We start from the raw sequence: 14,671 nt of genomic DNA, 5'->3' as shown, positions 1-14,671 counted from the left end.
TCTCTAACAATTATCATTTTCAAATTTTCTGTCATATTAGACAATCTGATAGGTGTGAGGTAGTACATCAAAGTTGTTTTCATTTGCATGTCTCTAGTCAATAATGATTTAGAGCATTTTTGATATAACTATAGTTTTTAGGTGAAAAAATTAAGGCTATCTCTTTGTATCTTTTGATGATCAATTAGAGAATGATTTGTGTTCTACTACATTTGACTTGATTCTCTATATGGTTGATAAATCAGGCTTTTTTCAGAAACTCTGACTGTGAAATTTGTTTCTCGGCTTTCTGCTTTCCTTTTAATCTTGGTTGCATTCACTTTGTTTGTGTAAAAGCTTTTTAATTTAATGTAATCAAAATTGCCCATTTTGCATTTTATAATGTTCTCTACCTCTTAATTGGTCGTAAAATTTTCCTTTTCCCATAGATCTGAAAGATAAATTGTAATTGGTTCTCCTAAGGTGCTTATCTGTTTATCCTTTATATCTAATCATGTATCCATTTTGACCTTATCTTGGTATAGATTGTGAGATGTTGTTCTGGGTCTAGTTTGTGGCATGTTCTTTTCTAGTTTTCCAAGCAGCTTTTGTCAAACAGTAAATTCTTACTGAGAAGCTGAAGTCTTTGGGTTTAAGAAATAGTTGATTATTATTTACTACAGTATTTTGTTTACCCAACCTATGCAATGATCCACCACACTATTTCTTAGCCAGTATCAAATAGTTTTGATAATGGTTGCTTTATAACATAGTTTTATATCTGTTAGGATATTTTCATTTGCATTTTCCCCATTACTCCCCTCGACTTTCTTGACCTTTGGTTCTTCCAAATGAATTTTATTATTTTTTTTTCTTTATAGAATAAGTTTTCGTACTTTTGTTGGTATGGCCATGAACAAATGAATTAATTTAGGTAGAATTGTCCATTTAATTATATATATTAGTTGGCATAATAATAAGCAATGGTTATTTTTTTTATTTAGATCTTACTTTATTTGTATGAAAAAACATTTTATAATTGTGTTCACATAATTCCTAAGTGTGTCTTTGAAAGTAGATTCCCAAATGTTGTATATTGTCAACAATTACTTTAAATTTCCATTATCTTTCTATCTCCTCTTACTTATCTTTGCTGGTAATATGTAAAAATGTTGATTATTTGAATGGGCTTATTTTATATCCTGCAGCCTTGATAACATTGTTATTTCAAGTAGCTTTTATTTTTACATAATTCTCTAGGATTCTTTAAGTATACCATCATATAATGTGCAAAGAATGATAGTTTGGTTTCCTCATTGCTTTCTCTAATTTCTTCAATTTCCTTTTCTTCTTGAATTGCTAAAGCTAACATTTCTAGTACAATATTGAATAATAGTGGTGATAATGGGCCTTCTTGTTTGACCCCTGATCTTATTTGGAAGGGTTCAATGTTTTCTTATTTCAAATAATGCTTAATAGTGGCTTTAATAGCATTGGTTGTTGTATTTTATGAATAAAAAAGCTTTTTCTGCATTTTTTGAGTTAATCTGATGATTTATCTTCTCCTTTAGCACTAATAAAACATATTGAATTGAAAGCTAAAGATTCGTTAAAGCCATTCATTGACATTTGAAAAATGAGAAAATATTTGAGAGAAATATCAGGTACCTGAAAATCTCATTGCTTTGGGAAAATAAGCAATCTTTATTACCTGAAACTTCAAAAGCTCAATGTTAATAGTTTCAGCACCTTGGCCAGAGTCATGGCACTGAAAGGATTTTTGTTTTGTTTTGTTTTTATTTTTACAACCTTATGGTTTCATTGGGAGAGCCTTATAATATCAATGATTTCCTGACCTCTATATTAACCTCAAATGCTACTTTCTTCAAGGGGACTTTTCTAGTTAGAACACTGCTAGTGCCTTCTCTCTGATATTAGTTCCAATTTACATTTACATTATAACTTTTTGTTGTTGCTGCATGTGATCTTCCACATTAAAATGTTGTTTCTTCAAGATGCAGAAATGTGTTTAACCTTTTTTTTTTTTAATCACCAGATTTGGTGCTTTGGTTAAAACATAATAAGAACTGAATAAATGTTTGGTATGTCTTGGATGATGATTAGTCTCAATCACTCAAAGTTTGATTTTCTTTTTTTCTTTAGAAGAAAGTCATTTTATTGGGATATAAATCATGGAAGCTTTTTGTTTGTTTGTTGTTGATTCCCTTTGTTTTGGTACAGATTATTAAAAGGTCAGATAACCAGAATATATGTTTAATGAAAAGCAATAGGAGTTGAAAGCCAGATGTGTCTTAGAGCTTTCTCTAAGGGTGGACTTGCCAAAAAGATACTCTGCTATGTCAAAAATTGATGGACATTATTTCGTACAGGTTGTTTATATAATTGTCCACTTGTTTGATGAGCTTTACTTGTTCATCCAGGTAGTGGGTTTTTATGAAATCACATAAATGGGTGTAATTTTTGCCCATTGACAACTTGTGCAATTCCAGTAATTACTGATTGACTTTTTTTCCAACTGCAGAGCATACTCCATTGCATTCAGCCCACTGTCCTAGCCATTATGTTCCAGTTTCTTGATGTCTTGAGGAAAGATCAAGCCACCTCATTGGTTCTGGAGTTTTATCAGCTTCTCAGAATGTTTCCCTTCTTATGGAATTGATGTAGAAAGTGCTTGGCAAATCTCTTCAATGTCACACAATCTTGATAAAAGTAGGAAGTCATAAACAGGATACAAAGAAGGCACAGGGATCCAGATTTATTTATCAATTGATCGTAGTCTCTGAGTCCTCGTAGTAGTTCTGTCAAAACTGAAAGGTTGTTATGGTGGCAGAGAAGGTAGAGGGAACAGCAAAGTACCATTTGCAAAATAAAACAAATTTCCTAATTCTTAAAAGACTAATAAAGTAAAAAATAAAATAAAAGAATTAGAATTTAATCTCTATCTATCTATCCATATGTCTATCTGTAACCTGATTTAACCATTTCCTAGATGTCTAACAGATAACCTAAAGTTCCCCCCTTAGATCCTAATTATGTGATGTAGCTATATAAAATTAGATGGATAGATAGATGGATAGGTAGATAGATAATAGAGAGTGGATTGAATTGCTAGAAATTAATAAAGAAGAAAGGATTCTAGGAAGATGCCAGAGTAGGTCAGAAAATTCTAAACTCTCCATATCTCCCCTACAAATCTCCCCTACAAACAAGACAAATATGATCTCAGGGTGAAAGTAGAATGGTGAAGTAGATAAGAGTTCTGAAAGAACAGTAGCCCTCCTGGGACAGCCAGAAAAGATAAAAAAAAATCCCAGGAGGAAATTTGGGCTTGTGTGAAATATAAACTCCTCCAGAGTAGCTCTCTGATGAAATAGCAAGTGGTGATCCCCAAGACTAACTTTTTGTGAGGTAGTCTCAGCCCCAGCCACAGGGAGTTTCACCTTCTGCATGGTGTAGGCAGTCCAGAACACAGTGTGGGGAGTTTGGTGTCTGAGCAGGGGAATATTGAAGCAAACTCTGCTGTAAGAGACACCAGGTTTAGTTATACTGTCCAAATATGGCCCTGGGCAAGAAGGAACCAGCACACACACACACACACACACACTGAATACAGAAGCAGTAGAGCAGGGTTTCTATAGGCTATGACATTTTTAGGAGACTGGACTTCTTGATCTTGGTTACAGAGCAGAAGGAAGAATTTAAGTTAAGCATAATCTTGAAAAATGGACACATAATAAATTTCCAGACTTTCAGGATTTTGTTGCAAACAAACTTGATAGAAAATTTGGTATACAAGATCCAAAAGAAACATAAGATGAACATCAAAGATTATTTACAAAGGACTAGGGGAAGTAATCATGATGTCAAAAAAAAAGTTAAAGCTAAAATATATTTAATCAAAAGAGAAGTTGGAAAACTACACTATATTTGGCCCTATTAATCAATATATTTTAGACTTTTTAAAATAACCAGATAGAATAGGGTTGAAATATTGCTATGGTATAGGAAATGAATTGGTGAAATATCAAAAGACTTGGATTTTTGAAGGAAGATGTTACCCATCTTCAAAAAAAAAACAACAGAGGATAGCATGCATTATGTGGCCTTATATAGATACACATGAATGTATATGTCTATATGTGTATGATTAGATATCTATATGTTTGTATATATGTGTATATTGATGTGCATATAAGTATATCTGTATGAGCATAGGTGTTTATGCAGGTGAATATATCCACATTTAATTGCAATCTTTTTTTTTTTTTTTTGGAGAGAGGAACTCAGGGAAAAAAGAATAAAGTAAAAAGTGCACAATGAGAATGAAAGAAAATCTACAAAGAAGCAAAGAAAAAGTGGATGTCTCTAAACAAAATATATAGAATTCATTATATAGGCTTTCTTGGAATAGAAATTTCTAGATTGATATTTTGAGTTCTTTTATGTCTATGACAATATTTTTTTCTTTTCTTATTTTGTATTTAAGTTTTAAATAAATTTTAAAAAGAGAAATGTATAAAGAAACAATTTCAGAGAATTCTAGACAGTGTTAACTAACAGAATGAAGTGAATAAATTGAAGAGATCAAATCCTGCTAGAATAGTAGCACTATATAGACATTCCACTTTGAATAAGTTTTAAAAAAAACTCACTAATTAATTGAAATTATTTTCTCCATTTCTCCAAGTACCTAAAATGAAGCATATTTTCAAGAGATAGCAGACATTATATGCATTCAGATTCACATGGGATTTTGTAAAGGGTCATTATCTATCACAAGGAAGGTGGTGCTAGAATCAATAGGTGATCCTGGACAGATTTGGGCTTACAATCCAAATGGCTGGGAATATCTGGTACTCCAAAGGATGACCATGACAATCAGAGAGATGGTCCTACCATTAATTGGCTAGTGCCCTTAGACATGAAGGTTAGTGTTTTACAGAAGATGCTTGGAATCTGTATCTGTCTGAATTGCAGAACCTGCTTTTGGGCCAGTCTGATGGGACCATTCTTCATGGGCAGATGAAAAAATACTAGAGATAATATTTTCTATTCAGAGTTTTTCCAGTCTGGAGAAAAGGATGTAAGTTTCCTGATGAAACTTTCAGACTATAAATTACAGATCAAGTGATGATCTGTTTTGATAGAGGGAGTTTTCTCTTTGGATACTCTCTACACTTGGGAAATCACAGGTAAAAAAAAGCAAAACCCAAAACACAAATATAACAACTGTATGACTTTATGGCCCTCCAGTAAAGGAATTCTTTATCATTATGGTTCCCATTTTATTTTTATCATTTCCTCTTCCAAAACATTTAATGGCCTCGTGTGTATTTTGTAAGCTGTGGGAGGATGAATGGGATGCTCAGCACTAGTTTTCTAGAGTTCTTGATTCATTGTGAGCCTGACTTGTTCATAAAGTAGATTTAAGTGAAATCTCTTCCTTCTATTTTTCTCCCATAATAAGGTAGAAAGGGTACCTTTCTGAAACATACATTCAAAGAGTTTTGGTATAGATTTGAAAAGATTTAAAAAAAAAAAAGGACTTGCTGTCTGTGAATCAAATATCATTTTTTAAAGGAAGAGGGCATTTGGCTATAGGATAAATATATTTGACAACTGTTGAATATATGATTTCCTCCATTCTTTGCATGTACACATACACAGGATTGTAGATTTCAACCAAGAATGAAATAGAGAGCTCATCTAATAAATGTCTCTCCTTTCATAGATGAAGAAGTAGGGTCCCAGAAGGACACCAGGGCATGACAAAAGTCACATGCTTATTACATGGCAAAGCCAGGATTTGTACTGATGGCCTTTGACATTATATCCCCCTACACTGTACTGTCTCATTTCTTTCTTTAAAAAAATAGCTTTTTATTTTAAAAACATATGCATAGGTAATTTTCAGCAATCACCCTTGCAAAACCTTGTGTTCCAAATTTTTTCTCCCTCTCTTCCCCTTATCCTCTCCCCACACAGCAAATAATCCAAATAGGTTAAACATGTACAGTTCTTTTATATATATTTCCACAATTATCATGCTGAACAAGAAAAATCAGCTCAAAAATTGAAAAAAAATGAGGAAAAAAAAACAAAATGCAAGCAAACAGTAACAAAAAAAAGGAGAAAATACTATTTTGTACTCCGCATTCAGTCCCCATAGTCCTCTCTTTGGATGCAGATGGCTCGCTACTTCACAATTCTATTGGAACTGGCCTGAATCATGTCATTGTTGAAAAGTGCTATGTTCATCAGAATTGATCATCACATAAAAAAACAAAACAAAAACAACAAAAAAAACTTGCTGTGTACAATATTCTCTTGGCTCTATTCAATTCCCTTAACATCAATTCATGTAAGTCTCTCCAGTCTTTTCTGAAATCATCCTGCTAATCATTTCTTACATAACAATAATATTCCATAACTTTCATGTACCATAACTTATTCAGCCTCTCTACAACTGATGGGCAGCTACTCAGTTTCCAGTTCTTTGTCACTACAAAAAGGGCTGCCACAAACATTTTTGCACATGTGGGTCCTTTTCCCTTTTTTATGATCTCTTTGGGATACAGAATTAATAGAGACACTGCTGGATCAAAGGATATGCACAGTTGAAAACCCTTTATGTATAATTTGGGCATGTACTCTTTAGAATGGTTGGATAAATTTACAACTCTACCAACAATATATGTGCCCCAGTTTTCCCACAAGTCGTCCGACATTTATCATTATCTTTTCCTGTCATCTTAGTCAATCTGAGAGGTATGTAGTAGTATGTAAGAGTTGTCCTAATTTGCATTTCTCTGATCAATAGTGATTTAGAGCATTTTTTCATATGCCTAGAAATGATTTTAATTTCTTCATCTGAAAATTCTGTTCATATCTTTTGACCATTTATCAGTTTAACAATGTCTTCTTATAAATTTGAATCATTTCTCTAAATATTTTAGAAATGAGGCCTTTATCAGAACTCTTGGATGTAAATTGTTTTCCCTAGTTTTCTGCTTCCCTTCTAATCTTGTCTAAATTGGTTCTGTCTGTACAAAAGCTTTTTTAACTTACTATAATCAAAATTATCTATTTCACATTCCATAATGTACTCTAGTTCTTCTTTGGCCACAAATTCCTTGCCAATCCACAGACCCAATAGATATTCTATCCTTTGTTCTCCTAATCTGCTTATAACATCACTCTTTTTTCTCTAAATCATGAATCCATGTCAACCTTATTTTGATATAGGATAATAGGTGTTGGTCAATGCCTAGTTTCTGCCATATTGTTTTCCAATTTTTCCCAAAATTTGTTTGGTCAAATAGCGAGTTCTTATCCCAGAAGCCAGGGTCTTTGGTTTTATCAAACACTAGAATGCTACAGTCATTGACTATTGTGTCTTGTGAACCTAACCCCACTGATCAATTACTCTATTTCTTAGACAGTACAAAATGATTTTGAATATCACTGCATCATAATATAGGTTTAGGTCTGGTACAGCTAGGCCACCTTCTTTTGCATTTTTTTTTTCACTAATTCCCTTGAAATTCTTGACCTTTTGTTCTTTCAAATGAACTTTTTTTTTTCTAGCTCCATAAATTAATTTCCTGGCAGTTTGATTGGTATGGCACTGAATTAGTAGATTAATTTAGCTAGAATTGTCATTTTGATTATAATAGCTTGAAGTACCACTTAATATTCTTCCAATTGTTTAAATCTGTGGATTTTGTGTGGAAAGTTTTTTGTTTGTTTGTTTTTAAGTTCATATTGGCAGGCAGATTCCCAAATGTTTATCTACAGTTATTTTGAATGTAATTTCTTTTTGTATCTCTTGCTGCTGCATTTTGTTGGGAAAATAGATATCTTGATGATTTATGTGGATTTATTTTTTTATCCTGAAACTTTGATAAAGCTATTATTTGTTTCTAGTAGTTTTTTAGTTGATTCTCTAGGATTTTCTAAATATACCATCACATCATCTACAAAGAGTGATAATTTTGTTTTCTCATTAATTACTTCCTTTAATTTTTTTTCCTTTTCTTATTGCTGAAGCTAATATTTCAAAAACAATCTTGAATATTAATTGTAATGTTGGGAAACCTTGTTTCACCCCTGATCTTATTGCGAAGGCTTCTCGTTTATCCACATAACTTATGATGCTTGCTGATGGTTTTAAATAGATGCTACTGATCATTTTAAGGGAAATCTATTGATTCCTATGTTCTCTAATGTTTTTCATAGAAATGGGTGTTTTTTGTCAAATTCTTTTTTCTTGTGTTATCCAATTTTAATGTGACTCGAGTTTAGTGAAGAAGCAGGGTTACATTAAACTCTCATTCAAATTTGATCCTAAAATAATGAAGATTTATTATTTTCTAGGTGCTAGCACTAATTTAAGCACTACGGATGAAAAGACAGGCAAAAACTTGGTCCTGAGTAACTCAAGTGCTTGGTTTAAGGTTATATTGCTTTCCTAGTAACTTATACTTTGTTCAGGCTTGCTCATACCATAGGCTCAAAAGGCTGAAGGGACATTAGAAATCCCACAGTTAAACTACCTCACATCTTGATAAGAGCACTGAGCTGACTCAAGATTATTAACCAACAATTGAGTGGCAGAGGCAGAATGAAAACCTAGTTGATCTACCTTATTTTCTTAGAGATTGTCTCAATCAGAGAGTCTTGCATTCTGGTTATTCACTTTTTAGCAATTAGTTCAAATGCATATGTGTGATTTTTGACAACTCCTAGGGAATTTTCCTAGTAGGTGACATATAATAGGGAAAGGGAATAAATAGTGACAAATTAGACCTTGTGCTAGGAAAGACCCTGAGGTAGCAGAGATAATATTGATATATTTTGAATCCTAAGGGATTTTCTGGCCAGAGAAAGAATCAATAAATAGTAGTCATAGGAAACACACACACACACACACACACACACATATACAAATATACATGCACCCATATATACATTTACATTTACACACATAATATTCTGGAGGGCAAGAGAGCTAGGATTATAATTGAGAATCACCTACATAGCAAAACTGAGTATAATCCTTCAGGGGAAAAATAGTCAATGAAATAGAGCATGACAAGAGCAGAGTTGAATAGTACATTTGACTTTAATTACAAGACTCACAAGAAGTCTCAAAAATCAAATAGTATAGAGAAATCATAAAGGATTCAAAAAGGTTAAACTGTTTACATTCATACATGGGAAAATGATACCTGTAACTTCTAAAAACTTTTTCATTATTAGGGTAGTTAGAAGGGCTTTCTTAAATAAAAATCATGGGTATGAGTTGATTAAGATTGGATGCTTATCTTAAAATAAATAATTAAATCCATGAATGAATGGATTTAAAAGATGAAAAAGGTTAATGCCTTGAGGGAGGGGCGAAGCTAGAGGGACAATGGAATAAGTTATCTGACATAAAAGAGATCCAAAAAAGATTTTACTATGGAAAGGAAGCTAGGAAAAAATGGAGGGAATAGCCTATGTATAAAACTTACTCTCATTGGAATTGACTCAAAGAAGGAATAACATATACATTCAGTTGTCATTTATTCGTAAAAATCTGTCTTATCACACTGAAAAGTAGGAAGGAAAGGGGATAAGAGAAGGGAGGCGGCTGATAAAAAGGAGGTCATATTGGAGGAGGTAAAAATTGGAAGATAAACACTTCTGAAAAAAGAGTGAAAGGAGACGGGGAGGGGGAAGGAAGGGAGGAGGGAGAGGGAGAAGAGAGAGAGGATAGTTGATAATTACTGTAAAAAACAAAAACATTTACAAGTTTTTTTTCTCCTCATAAAGACTTTATTTCTCAGATATGTAAAAAAACAAGTTAAAAAGTATCATTCTTCAACTGAAAAATGGTGAAAGGATATAAACAGGTACTTTTCAAAATAATGTCATATCAAATATTCAGGGGGAGAAGGGATGCCACACAATGACCTGTATTATAAGAAAAATAAATGCAATTGAGTAAAGGATATCTTGGAATTCAGAGTATCTTGAGGCAGGAAAAGAGATTAAAATGCTATTGAAATAATCCAGTCATGCGATAAGGAGTAACAGTCATTGTATTATGTTAGAGATAGAAAGAAAAAGCAAAAATGGTATAAGCTTATGTTCTAATGGGGAATGGAATATGTGGGCAAATTGATATATAGAACATACATACAGAACAGATACAAGGTAACCTTAAAGGGCAGGGCCAGGAAAGGTATCCTACAGAAGATGGCACTTAAGCTGAGTCTTGAGAAAGATCATTCCAGGAATGGGAACAGCCAGTACAAGACATGGAGATAGGAGATAGATTATTAGAAGTGGGGGATAGTAAAAAGAGGTAGTGGCTCATTCAGTTGGTGAAGGAGACTCTCATGTAATACTGGAGAAGAGGGCAGAAGGAGACAAGCTTTTAAGCAAGATAGGGAACCTAACGTTTTTATTCTAAAGACAATAGCGAACTATGCATCCAATCATCAACCAAAGGGTCATAAAAAGTGAATAAAGCCCAGAAAAGATGGCCAAGATGCCCTTAGAGTTTCTGAGATTGGCCTGGACAAAATACCCAACAAGGGAGTTTACGAAGGAGTAGTCTGATCGCTGAGGAGCACCAAGAAAAAGCCCTATTCTAAGAAACCAAAAAGGGGAGAGTATACAGGAGGAACAGGTATTGTCAGATGCTAAAGAGAAATCCAGATGGATAAGAGGGAAAATTATCAGATTTGTCAATAAAAAACATGTATACTTTTGAAGAGAGTGATATGAATTTCAGAAGGAGGTAGGAAACCAGGTTATCAAGCTAAGAAGTGAATATGGGTTGAGGAAGTAGAGGTGCTGAGGATAAACACATTTTTAAAGTAATCTCATGAAAGTGAAGAGACACATGAGAGATGGTATTCATTATGAAATCTAATGAGGGATTTTTAAGCATGAGTAATGTTTGGTTACAACAGGGATAGATCCAGTAGAGAGGCAGAGATTGAATATTTAAGAGGGGCATAGGATAATTGAGGGGGCAATCTTTTGGAAAAAGACGGGATGAGATTTAAAAGTACATGTAGAGAGATTGGCCAAGATAATTTGTCTGTAACTTATGAGAAATGCCTGGGTAACTGAGAGAATGTGTAACATCTATTATCAATCACATATCAAACATGTGTGAATCAGATCTTGAATATAGTTCTTCCTGACTACCAGATGGTACTCTATCAACTACCTCATGAGACCTTTCAGCATAAGAGCTATTCTCCAAGCAATATCTGATAAATAAGAGGTGGGATGACAGGGTTGAGACATAACAGATACAGAATCACAAAACAGTCCTTCCTCCCCCAAAAAAGCTTAAAGAATTTAAAGAACAGATTCAAGCATATTGAGCATTGATCCAATGATAACAGATACATCAAGAAAGGAGAACAAAAAAAAATAGAAATTTAAGGGATACTTAACAATTGAGGAAAGGCTGAATAATTTATGGTATATAATCATAATGAAATGGTATAGTGCTATAAGAAATTATGATTTCAGGAAAAAAAAAGAAAAGGTATATGAACTCAAGCAACATGGAATGAGCAAAAGCAGGAGAACATTCTGCACAGTAATAGCAATATTATAATTATGATCAACTGTGATTAGATTTAGTTGATTAGATCAAAACAATGATCTAAGGCCATTCCAAAGACACTTGCCATGACAAAAAAAAATATTCTTCACTTTCAAAGGAAGAACCAAGTAACTTTAAGTGCAGATTTAAGCATATTTAACTTTTTTTTATTGTTTTATTTATTTATTTATATTTTTGCAGCATGGTTAATAGGAAAAAATATCTTTGATACTTTACACGTATAATTGATAAAAATTGTTTTTTCAAGGTAGGGGGAAGAGTGTGATAGAAGGAGAAATTAAACTTAATTTTTTTTAATTGGTAAAAATTTACATGTAATTAGAAAATATTCAATGAAATATAATATCTTTTTAAAAAGCGGGTACCACTCATCAATGCTACCCTATTGTTATAATTCCTTCCTCTAAGGGATGGGTTCTGATGTAGATTTTTGACAAGATCAATGTCGTAAATTGCAAAAGTAACAAAATTAAGGATTCATCATCAGATGGACAAAATTATATTTTGGATAATCTGAAGCCACTTACTCTCCTCCCAATCCCCAAAACATTTCTTTGACAATATTCCCAATGTATAAAAATGAATGGATCTCTAGATGGGGAGTGAGGGAAAATGTGAGGTAGAATTGAGACACAACTCAAAAGACAATTGAGTCTCATCATGGTCAAGAACAAGTTACAATATAATTTAGTACCAAAGGTGGAATAAAGGGTGTCATTGGGGTGGGGTTGGAGAGAAAAATAATAACTAGATCACATGTATGTATAAAGGAGATACAACAGAGGATGAAGGGGCCAGGGTTTCCATTGTTACCCTTTGGTTTTTAAAGAATAAAATTTACTCTTTCAACATGATAAATGAACCTCCATAGAAAAGTTTGAAAAGCCATGAGCACAAATAATTCCAGAAAAAAAGGGGGGAGGCAATCCAATAATTGCTATGATATTTTTGCTTTCTTTTTTAAAAAAATATTTTTCTAATTACATGGGAAAATTTCAACTTTATTTTTCTAATTTTGTCTTCAAAATTTTTTCTCTTCCTAAATCTGCCCTTTAACTTGACAAAATTAATAATTTCATATGGAAATATATGTGGGTCCTTCGTGCAGAATATATTTTTTATATTAGCCATGCTCCAAAATAAAACACCACCCATAAAAAACACAAGAGACATATGAAAAAATATTAAAGGTATGCTTCCAGCTGAATTCAGACTCCATTAGTTCTTTCTCTAGAGGTGGATGATGTTTTTCATCATCAGTCCTTCTGAATTGTTTTGAATCATTGTACTACAGAGAATAGTTGTCATTCACAGTTGTTAATTGCACAACATTGTTCTTACTTTGTGCAATGTCCTACCATTCTCACTTTACTCTGCATCGGTTCATGTAAGTCTTTTAATGTTTCTTTTTGGAAACCATCCTGCTCCTCATTTCTTATCCCACAATAGTATTCCATGATAATCATATACCACAGCTTGTTCATCTATTCCCATTTTGATCTGCATCCTCTCAATTTTCAATTCTTTGTCACCACAAAAAGATGTGATAAATATTTTTGCACATGTAGGTTCTTTTATCTTTTTATCATCTGTTTGGAAGACAGATCTCACATTAGTATCGTTGAGTTTTATGGCCCTTTGATCATAGTTCCTAATTGCTCTCCAGAATAGTTTGATATGTCCACAACTCCATTAACAGTACTTTAGTGTTTCAGTTTTGCCACATCCCCTCCAACATTTATTTTTCTTTTCTATAAGTTTCTGTGATCTTGCATCGGAAGCATCTTGTGTTGCAATCTAGAGGCAATAAAGAGTTATAGAAGAATACTGAGCAAGAAAAAGATTTGAATCTTATGGTGTTGGATTTTGTGGTTGTTGTTTTTTTGTTTCTGATTTGTTTTTTGTAGTGAAAATAAAGCTTTGACTTAAATCTTACTTTAGTGTTTCCTGCAGGGACACCCTTGATTAAGGGGCCAACCTAGTGAAACACAAGGAATGCTGACTCTAGAGACCTCTTAGGTTTCCTAAAAAACTTAACTTGAGGCTCAGAGCATTTTTATAGTGGAATAGAAACATCTGAGACCTTTTGAAACTAAATTGAAACAGACCCTGTTTTATTTAAAGGTAATAATAATTAATAATAACAATAATAAATTACATTTATAAGCACCAAATTTGTGCCAGACATTGTAAGCACTTTATAAATCTTATCTTAATTGTCCATCACTTCAACCTTTGGAAGCAGGTGCTGTTATTATCCCCATTTACAGCAGAGGAAACAGAAGTGAGCTAAGGTTAAATGGTTTATTCAAAGTCACCCACCTAGATAAAGTCTGACACTATTTCTGAACTCTGGTTTTCCTGAGTTTGGATCCGTGATGTATCTACTGTATTACCTAGTTACCTCTTCTGATAGTTTGATATTCAGATCTGGAAGAGATATCAGTGTATCCTATCTATATGGCCATGTGTCAAAAGATGAGGCAAAAAAAATTAATAACAATTGTGGGCTGTCTCTAGCTGCTTTAGAATGCCATGTTTTGAAGATTGCAAGAACTGTCAGGTCAGTATTCCAGGCTCCCAGCCATTTTGACTTGCATCCTCAGTAAGGGCTGGGTTGCAAGAGTCCCAATTAATCCAACATCATGTTGACAGGGTAATACACTTTAGCCACAGCATGTTAATTGGAAATTATGCAAGGAAAGTGGGAGGGGGCGTTGGCTGTTCCAACTCCTCAAACCCCAAGGCAGAAAATACTGAAAGCCCAGCCAACTAAACAGGCTAACTTCCAAGAGAAGGCCGAAAACCCAAGGGACAACAAACAGTCTGGTTGAAGTATGTGACAGTTGTCTGCATTGTACCGATGTCACTCCCATGTTCTGTCTCATAATGGCCCATTGGGGGCCTGAGACGGCCAAAGAATATGCCCGGAGCTCCTGTGAGATGTTGAGTCATACAGGGCCAGTGGGAAAGGGGGTGTTCTGGCTTGGGGCCCACTCCTTATGAGGGGATTTCATTGTACTCTCTCATTACCGA

At 33.6% G+C, this 14,671-nt stretch overlaps 1 pseudogene; it reads right to left on the bottom strand.

The window, feature by feature from the left end:
• Nucleotides 1-2,224: 2,224 nt before the first annotated feature.
• On the bottom strand, nucleotides 2,225-3,449 carry LOC127556963 (ferritin heavy chain-like; annotated as a pseudogene).
• Nucleotides 3,450-14,671: the final 11,222 nt, after the last annotated feature.

Source organism: Antechinus flavipes, chromosome 3 (assembly GCF_016432865.1).
Source record: "Antechinus flavipes isolate AdamAnt ecotype Samford, QLD, Australia chromosome 3, AdamAnt_v2, whole genome shotgun sequence".
NCBI classification, from domain to species: Eukaryota; Metazoa; Chordata; class Mammalia; order Dasyuromorphia; family Dasyuridae; genus Antechinus; species Antechinus flavipes.
Note: the sequence above shows the minus strand (reverse complement) of the source record. Positions and strands in the feature narration are given on the sequence as shown.